We start from the raw sequence: 10622 nt of genomic DNA, 5'->3' as shown, positions 1-10622 counted from the left end.
AAGACAGTGGAAGGCCATGGTACAGTGGCTATGGCACTACCCAAGACTAGAGAACATTGGTTTGATTTTAGAGTGTCCTTCTCCTAGGAGAGCTGCTTACCATAGCTAAAGAGTAATGTTAAGTCATTGTGTAGACGTCGGTAATAGATATGATCAAGGAACCCAATTAGCTGTGATCTTAGGATTAAAAGATTCAGATTTTGAAATATCGCTCATTATCTCCTTATCTCCGCTAACGAAGTTTGGAGGAGGTTATGTTTTCGCCCCTGTTTGTCTGCTTGTTTGTTTGATAACAACTTCCTGGTCACAATGTTATTCATAGAGTAGTAAAACTTTCAGCGATTAATTTTGGAAGTCCTAGGTCAAAGGTCAAGGTCAAGGTCGAGCAAAATGTCGACCGAATTAACCCTAACCTTAACACCCGACTTCAAATACGCCTACGGTCTAAATTGATTATGGGAATGGCAAGCTTGTTTCGGGAAATAAGCTGCCGTGGTGGAGGTTTGCACTCTCAGATTACTTTTCTAGTTAACGATGTAATTGGCAATTCGGAAGTAGTATACAATGTCCTTAACTTCTTAAGAGTTTATGATTAATTTTTAATTTTTTCATTCTTCATTTTATTCTTTAGATATCTTAGTATATATATATATATATATATATATATATATATATATATATATATATATATATATATATATATATATATATATATATATACAAGTATATATATATATATATATATATATATATATATATATATATACAAGTATATATATATATATATATATATATATATATATATATATATATATATATACAAGTATATATATATATATATATATATATATATATATATATATATATATATATATATATATATATATATGGGGTATGAAGTTGAATCCTAACAAAACTTAAAGTATGATTGTAAGTAGGTCAAGGACGGTGGCTCCTCAACAATCGCTTCTTTAAATTTGTATGACTCTTTTAAGATTTTAGGTGTGATTCTCGACAGCAAATTTATTTTTGAGAAACACATTAGGTCTGTGTCTTCTTCAATTGCACAAAATATTGGCTTATTGAGAAAGTCTTTTAAGATTTTCGGTGATCAATCTATTCTGAAGAAGTGTTTTAATTCTTTCATTCTACCTTGTTTTGAGTATTGTTCTCCTGTCTGGTCTTCAGCTGCTGATTCTCATCTTAATTTGTTGGACAGAAACTTACGGTCTATTAAATTTCTTATTCCTGATCTAGATATTAATCTTTGGCACCGTCGTTCAATTAGTTCATTATGCATGTTGCATAAGATTTTTCATAACTCTGACCATCCTTTACATTCAGATCTCCCTGGACAATTCTATCCTGTTCGTAATACTAGGGATGCAGTTAATTCCAATAGCCAGGCCTTCTCCATCATGAGGCTCAATACTACACAGTATTCTAGAAGTTTTATTCCAGCTGTTACAAAGTTGTGGAATGATCTTCCGAATCGGGTAGTTGAATCAGTAGAATGTTTTTATGTTGACCAGGCTGACATGAGTCTTTTTATAGTTTATGTATGACATATCTATTTTTGACGTTGGTAATAGTTTATACATGACATATCTATTTTGACGTTGTTAATGTTTTTAGAATGATTTAATGTTAATTTGTTCTCATAATTTATTTATTTCCTTTTTTCATTCCCTCACTGGCCGGCGTCAATGACCTTAGATGTCAGGATGCCTGAAAACTTTAAATCATTCATTCATTCATTCATTTCCTCACTGGGCTATTTTTCCCTATTGGAGCCCTTGGGCTTATAGCATCTTGCTTTTCCAACTAGGGTTGTAGCTTGGCTAGTAATAATAATAATAAGAATAATAATAATACACACACACACACACACACATATATATATATATATATATATATATATATATATATATATATATATATATATATATATATATATATATATATATATATTAACTTTCTGACTGGGGATACCTTAACATAGCGAAAGGGTTGGTGTATCGTTATGTTCAGCAAAGCTGTCTACTAATCAGGGACACCCATACTAGGTTGGTTTGCCGTGAGCGATCAGACTGAAGTCTCCCACCATTACCAATCCACAATGGCCAGCGTGGTGATGAAATGGCCAAACCCTAGACATGAATAAGGACATGTCTGTGTCCTTTGTCTTGCAGTGGAATGGAAACGTGTGTGTGTGTGTGTGTGTGTGTGTACGAGCGCGTTCTTGTATGTATATATATATATATATATATATATATATATATATATATATATATATATATATATATATATATATATATATATATGTATGTGTGTGTATGTGTGCGTGTGTGTGTGTTTGTGTGTGTATGTATGTGTTCGTGTGCGTATATTATAAGAATAATAATTACAGCTAAACTTTCATCAAGCTATAGTAACTCATCTTTAAGAAAACTACTGTACTAGACGGGAGGGTTTAAACGGCTAATTTAGACACAATGTGTTGTGTGTACTACACTTTTCAATAATGTGTTGTTATTGTTGTCTTCTTAATACTATTAACGATGATCTTTAAACGTTTTCCATTAATATGAAATTGCTTATGTTTTAAGTGAAAGGGAGAGAGAAAATTTGTATGGATTTATTTCAGAAATGAGCCGGAATAGTTGGTGCCATGAAAGGAAATGGGGGAGAAGAAGAGAGAAAAACCTAATTAGAGAGGAGAGAGAGAGAGAGAGGAGAGAGAGAGAGAGAGAGAGAGAGAGAGAGAGAGAGAGAGAGAGAGAGAGGAATAATACTAGTGAAGAATATTCATGAGCGAAAAAGCGTCTGGCGATCTCGATGAATTGAGAGAGAGAGAGAGAGAGAGAGAGAGATAGAGAGAGAGAGAGAGAGAGAGAGAGAGAGAGAGAGCGCAAATGATACACATAAATGAAACAAAAAACCTCAAGCGAACTCGGGGGTGAATTATATCCCAGGTCCCTCTCAGCAATTAGGTATCTGTTTTCTGACGAGCGAGGAATTATCGCTCCAATAAACAATTCAGAACCCGCTATAGTTCCAGGGACATCAACCAGTATTCTTTGTAGCTGGAATGGAGCATATACAATACATAGGGGTGAAGATGAATTTTATACGGTGGAAATGTTCGTAGCATGTATTACTTAGTGTTGAAGATTCTATGGAGTATTTGGTTTAAGTGAAATGGTATTTTATTACGATTGGGTGAAGCATGTCTCTATTTTATGGTTCATTCCACAACTTTTATCAAGTTTATTTGATTAATAAATGACCTGAAAAATCTAAAGCAGATTGAGTGTGTTGCACTTTAGAGAGTGCTCATGAATGCCAGAGGAAAGGGACAGTGACATTGCCCTAGCAATCGGGACAATGCCCTAGAGACTGACAATATATTATATGATCAGTGCCCAAGCCTCCTCTCCACTCAAGCTAGGACCGGGGAGGGCCAGGCAGTGGCTGCTGATGACTCAGCAGATAGACCTACAGGCTTCACCAAAACCCCCAACCCTAGCTCACAAGGATGGTAAGGTTCCAGACTCTAATGGCACCAACGAGTCTCAGCGGGACTCGAAACCCCGACTGGCAAACACCAGTCAGAGACGTTACCAATCTAGTCACAGCAACCCAAGTGGATGAGTTAGGAATGTCCCACGTTTGATGTATATCTATCTATCTATCTATCTATCTATATATATATATATATATATATATATATATATATATATATATATATATATATATATATATATATATATATACACACACATATATATATATATACTGTATATATATTTATATAAGACATGTTATACTCCTAATATCTGGATTTTCTCTACCTTGGGATCAGAGACGCAAGTGGGAATCAACTCAAAGATAATAGCTTCTAGTCGCTCGGGGAATCGAACTCGGTCCCAAGAAACTGAGGTTCCATTTACTTAGCAACTCGGCCACAAAGAGAAATAGGAAAAACACATATAAATATACAAAAATATCATATATATATATATATATATATATATATATATATATATATATATATATATATATAATCATCATCATTGTCATCAGCCATAACTAGTTCACTGCAGGACAAAAGCCTCAGACATGTCCTTCCTCTCGCGTTTGTTTATTGTCTTTCTATGTTAGTTTATGCCCGTATATTTACTTAGTTCGTCAATCCATCACCTTCTCATCCTTCCCGTGCTTCGTTTGCAATCTCTAGGTATCCATTCTGTTATTTTTAATGTCTATCTATTATCTATATGTCCTACCCATGTCCTTTTCTTTTTCTTACATGTTGTTTGAATATCCTATTTAAATAATGATTCTTATTGAAGCTTTCTTGCAATATGTTAAAGATAGAATCGTATGTTGAAAAATCATATCGTTTTAAATATCTTCTTTAAATGATCATTCGTACTGAAGCTCTGTTGCAATATATTATAGACATTCTTATTAAAAAAAATGAAAATCTATAGTTTTTGGAACGTATGGCGATCCAGTAAACAATCCACAGGTCTTCCTCAACATTATTCACAGCTGGTGACTTATATTTACGATACATCAAACCTTAATTGGTCAGAAGACTCATAACAATTATATACGTCAGTCTTCATTTGCGAAGCTTCTCGCGAATCCATTATCTCTGCAAGAGCTTCGGTCACGTTTTCACATGTGATGTTTCATAAGGAAGTTAGAGTTTTGTGATAGTTGTATTGACATATCTGGTGTTGTCTTCTATGATTGATTTGGCGGGTGGCGATAAAGTGGTTGTTATCATTGAGAGATTCGGGGAGTGATTAAGTGTATATATATATATATATATATGTGTGTGTGTGTGTATATGTGTGTATACACATTATATATACAGTATATATATATATATATATATATATATATATATATATATATATATATATATATATATATATATATATATATATATTTGGGTTCAAGCCATGTCGTCCTGATGGAAGGTCCTTCCGGCAGCTTCCTACTGTATAATAATTTTGCGAGTGATATTACAAGAGAATTACATTCAGATATCACGGGGTTCTAACCCCTGGAATGACTATCCTAAGATATTGTGTATAATCAGGGATGTATCCATAGATAACCCTAGATATCTGCACCCCTAACAGACTTAACCCAGTCTAGGAAACTAGGGGGAAAGATAGGTGAGCAGCCGTTACATATCCTCTCCCCTCATTGTACCACCGTACGTCACTGATGACGCCATTCCTTTTTTCGCAGCGTTCTACTTTGTACAAAGTTTTTTCGAGTGCGCTTATTTCAGCTTTTTTTTATAGTTTTTCCATGCATGATGGCTTCCTCTTCGTTGTTTAAGTTGAGTACCCTCTTCTTTTACAGTTTGAATTAGCTGTCACTGTATTAGATCCCCTCGGGGAGGGGTTATTTAGCTTTATTAGGCGATGAGAGAGCCATGCGCTACGAGTCCAACTAACCATTGGGCGTCATGTCACGTATCCGACCACCCTCTTATTTCGTGTTCATTTAGTCTTATTTCACTAGTATCACGTTAGCTAGCGTTATTTTTAGCATTGCGATGCTTTGGGCTCTGTTTTGTGAATAGATTTACCATGCATTAATGTAATTTATGTTTTAGTGCGTGTCAGTCCCGGCTAGTCTAGCCTAGAGAGTGGTAAAGTTTTAGTTGGAGACAGGCTTGCCAATGGCGACCAGGTCTTTCTTACTGGACTCGTTGGCAGCAGCCATTTTACCTTTAGAGGGTTTTTTACCTCGGTTATTCTAGTTTGCTGAGTCCTTATGCCCGCCTGCCTTCTATCCCCCGGTTTTTCAACATATTAGGCTTAGCCTAGCCTGCGTCGGCAAATCCGTTGATCCACCATGTTGCATTCGCTTGTGATCTCTCATGCTAGGACTGCGCAGTCCATTGCAGCCACCCCCCATCCCCTTTGCGAAGAGTGATCTCAACTTGTCGGTGCGCTGACTTACCGGCACTGCTGTTACCTCCTAGCCACTGAGATTTCTTGATCGACCTGCGGCATCCTATATTTCGCCGTCTTTGATGGCGTGGCATTTGTTTTAGAGTCTTTCTAACTTTTCCTATGATTCAGGGTGTGGCAACCCAGAGTGTCTCTGTTTAGAGACTCTCCCTTGTTGGGATAACCCTCGGATTGAATCCAGATTCTTTCTGAGCCTGACATCCTTGCAGTCGCCTCTGTTCTGGGGATTGTTTAAGGAGTGGTCATATGGTGCATGGGTATAGCTACACCATGCCGTCACCTCTCTTTTATATTCTAGCCTTTTCGGGACTGACATTGCATAAATTTTATCATTATGCTGTTGTGTATTTGCATTTGTTGATCATAGGGGTGGGTTTCCTCTGGGATCTGACCCTCCATGGCTGCCAGCATGCTTCTCCCTGAGGGGGTAAGCTGTCAGACTGAAAGTGCTGGTATCTAATGGCTTTGCCACCACCTATTGGCACACTATCCTATAGTACCTGTACCGGCAATATTTTGCTACTTATGGCAGTGCCGCCACTGGCGATACTGCCTTCACCTATGGCAAGGTGTTTTCTGCAGAAACCCTTGCCGTTTATCTCCTCCGCCCCTAGGCACCATTGCCCCTGACAGAATTGCTGTTACTGGCGGCGGGACTAGTACTAGTCTATGGGAGTGGATGTCTGTACCAGCACCTTAGGGCACATAGGACACGGGCGGCAATGCCGTTACCCCCTGGCACTGCCGGTGTTTCCGGCAACGCTGGTACCTTTAGGGCACATGCCTTTCTGTCCTCTTTATCTGAGAGCATGTTACCTAACTTTAGGTGGGTTCTCTACTGTTTGTATGTGAATTCAACTACAGATCAACATAAAGGCCTTACTCCTTTAACTTTTGAGGCTTCTTTATGTATGCTGGGCCTGGGAATCCCTTTTACGAAAGGTCTTCTAGGCTTCGGCATGGAAATAACCACTACCTATGGTTATTGGTTTTCTATCAATTTGCCCATTCCCCTCCGAGGGTGTGGATTGGATAGATGGGTGATAACTCTATAGGCTAGTTCCCAATCCCAGATCATCCGTAAGTGAGGTTATCAACCTGTAATTATAGCCCTCGGGTTGCTATAGATTCTTGCTCATTAATTGATGCGTCGATTGCTTAAATTATTAAGTTTCCCTGTACTGTTGCCTTCTAATTGGCTATTTCTGTATGGAGATATAGGAGCGACAGTTCTGTCCATGAGCACCCCCCCCCCCTCTTTGGGCCTATAGCAACTGACTCCAAGAAGGCTATTTATTCCAATCTAACGTCGTTTAATAGGGGAATAGACATTTTGTACTTTATCTCCTCCTTTCTCACCAACTGCATTTACACACAATTTGGGGATTACTATTCCCTCAATTGTCAGCATAGAATGTTACTAACCCATTTCTTGCTGCTTTTGGTGACTGTTAGAGGACTTAATTTTCTTTTAAACTTTTTTCTCCTTACAGGCGGTGCCTACGACGGAGATGCACTGTAGAGTGCAGATTTATGCCAGGACCGTGAGGCATCCTTGCGGTCACGATACTTGCCGCACACATGCGAAGTGTCGGAGGAGGAAGGGTCCAGTCTCGTACTGGGACCCTCAGGATTGCAGTGTATGTAAGGACCTGCATCATTCCGGATGGGTCTCGAAGGATACCTCCGATAATGACCGCGTGTTCTTCCAGCGGTCCCTTCGCACTTGGGTAAGAGGGTTCAATAAGAACTTGGATCCGAAGGCCCCTTACCTCCTCTCTAACGAGTGGAAGGATATCCTCCTCCTCAAGGCGGCACCTGATTTGGTTTTGGGCCACTTTAAACCTAAACCCCTCCCAACGGTCCAGCTACAGGTCAACGAAGTGTCGGGTTCGATGAGCCTAGACTCCGAGAGGATGTCTACGGTCTCCTCTCTCTCCCTGGGTAAGGAATCGGCTATCCTTTCCACAATGGAGTCAGATGAATCCCTCCCTTCGATGGATGACTCTTACCTGCCGGAGGTGGATGATGCAAGTTTGGGGATCATCAAGGATTCAGTGGTGTCTACCACTTCAGCCCCCACTACGACAATGGCCTCCCTGTCTACGGTGACAACTACCTCTCCTGTGACAGGAGCTGTTCCTGCCTCTTTCCCCTACCATCTCCTGCTGGGATCATGGAGCCCCCTCAGTTCCCGAGTACCTTGGATACTACAAGGGATCCAGTACTTAAGGCTAACATGGAAGCCTTCATGGAAGGGAATCAGCAATACCAGCTGATGATGTTCAGGGTCTTACACAAACAGATCCAGGCCTTGAAGAAGCAAGAGGAACCTCCTAGGGATATAGTCTTGCCCTCCCAGCTACCTTATTGCAGGCAGAAAAATCCTTGGAGGTATGCTAACTACGCCGTGCTCACCGTGGGCATCCTCCACATTGGAGAAGGGCTGGGTTCCAGACCGGTGGCGGATCTGGACTTTTACCACGACATTGATGCCTACCCCTTTTGCTACGTGAAGCTAGCTGAGGGGGTTCCGTTGAGGGATGATACCATCCCTAAGAAAACGATCCTCCTGGAACACACAAGGGCTCAACACCTGGCAGTGAAAGAGATGAAGACGGCAGGGTGTATCAATTCACAGCTTGTCGCCTTCGGTAAGAGGTTGGTCACCTTTGTGGCTCCAAACAAAATGGTCTTCTCCTTTGCCTCAAAGAGCTACGTGGCAGTGGGGAAAGCTATTCGTGAGGGTAAGCCTCTCCCTGCTTTTGGAGAGTGCAAACCGGTCTCACTTATCTAACCACATGATGCCGACCACTGGACCGATGTCCAGTTTACTTTTGCTGAGGTTAAACTGGATAAGGATGCGGCCAGCCGCCAGTTTAATGAGAAGCTGCCCAGGGTTCCCAAACACCTTCTTAAGGCTGAGCTGGAGGCCAGAGAAAGGTTGTCAGTGTTGATGTCTCTGCAGTGCTTCATGGAGATGATGATCGGGAATTTTACAGATGCCCCAGTCTTTTCCTTGTTGGCGAAGACTCATCTCGCCACCTTTATGAAGGACCTTTATGCTTTCTTTCAGGCCTGTAGAGAGCATGTACTTGTCACAGCTAACATCCACCATGAGCCGAAACGTCTCATCGACTCTAGCATCTGGGGAAAAGGCCTGTTTCCTCAGAAGTTGGAGAAGGAAGTCACGGATAAGGCTGTCACAGAGAACAAGAGCCTTTTCCAGAAGTGGGGGATCTCCTTGAAAAGGAAGTTCACCCTTGGGGGAGGCCCACAACCCAAGAGGTCTCGTAAACCGACCTATCATCGGAGGTCGATTGCTCCTCCCCCTACCACCATCCCTCAGACCATCTACGCTGTGCCCCAGCAAGTGGTGACACAGTCCCCGGCCTTCAACCCTGTGTATGAGCAATGGTTGTCTTCCTTTTGATCTCCCAAGAAAGAAAAAGGGGGCAGAATCCGCTCTGACAGAGGAGGCAAGTCCAGGGGTCGGGGACATCGAGACGGCAGAGGAGGAAGAGGTTTACGTCCTCAACACAAACAGTGAAGGTCTCCCGGTAGGGGGATGGCTGGCCTTGTTCAAAGACCGTTGGTCCTTCAGTCCTTGAGCACAGAGTGTCATTTCCAACGGCTTGAGTTCGAAGTGGAAAGAAAGGCCACCAAAGCTCAGGAGATTCTTTTAGAAAACAACACCTCATCTGGAACAATATGTGCAAGACCTTCTGAAGAGAAGAGTAATCCGTTGCACGAGATCTATGAGATTTCAAGGTCGTCTATATTGCGTGGCAAAGAAAGATTCGAGCATACCTCGAACTATTCTCGACTTGTCCCATCTAAACCTGTTCGTTCATTGCAACACGTTCTGGATGCTGACTATTTTGCAGATACGTACTTTACTACCCCTGGAGGCTTACACCATCTCTTTAGGTCTTACCGACACTTATTGACATCTTCCGATAGGTCGACGCTTCTCCCCCTACCTTGGTTTCAGCCTGAGAAAGGGCTATGTATTCAGTTTAAGGATGGTCAATTGTATAACGGGGAAACTGTGGGGTCTGATTTGTCTCTGAAACAGTTAAGAGCAAAAATTACTTACTTTATACGAAGAGCGGACCCGGCTAGTTATTTTTCGGGTCACAACACTAGGAAAGTGGCTTCCTCCTTGAACTTTTTTCGGTATATGTCCTTTGAGGGACTGCAGACATATACTGGTTGGAAGTCCACTTGGGTTTTCTTCAGGCATTACCTGAAGCAATTGGAGGAGATACACGCCATTTTGTGGTGGCTGCGGGAAGTATTATGAAACACGCTGCAATGACATAGCCCACAGTGCGTCCTCCAGCTTGTTATTAGCAATGAGTAAACAGTTGGTTTTTGCTTCAGGGAAAAAATATAAAGGGCCATTAATTATTTCCTTTTCAGGTTCACGTGTCTCTCCGACACAATGTTTGTTCCTTCAGTGCTACAGCCTAACTGTGTAAATGTTAGTTAAGCTATATCCCATTTTGTTCGGGTGATTATTCCTTTAATGTATATATGTGATCATGTATCTATTGATCGGGTTTATCTTGTCATGAGTTCCTTACGGTTCCTTATGTCATGTATTAGTCCCCT

Source organism: Palaemon carinicauda, chromosome 12 (genome assembly GCF_036898095.1).
Source record: "Palaemon carinicauda isolate YSFRI2023 chromosome 12, ASM3689809v2, whole genome shotgun sequence".
NCBI classification, from domain to species: Eukaryota; Metazoa; Arthropoda; class Malacostraca; order Decapoda; family Palaemonidae; genus Palaemon; species Palaemon carinicauda.
Note: the sequence above shows the minus strand (reverse complement) of the source record.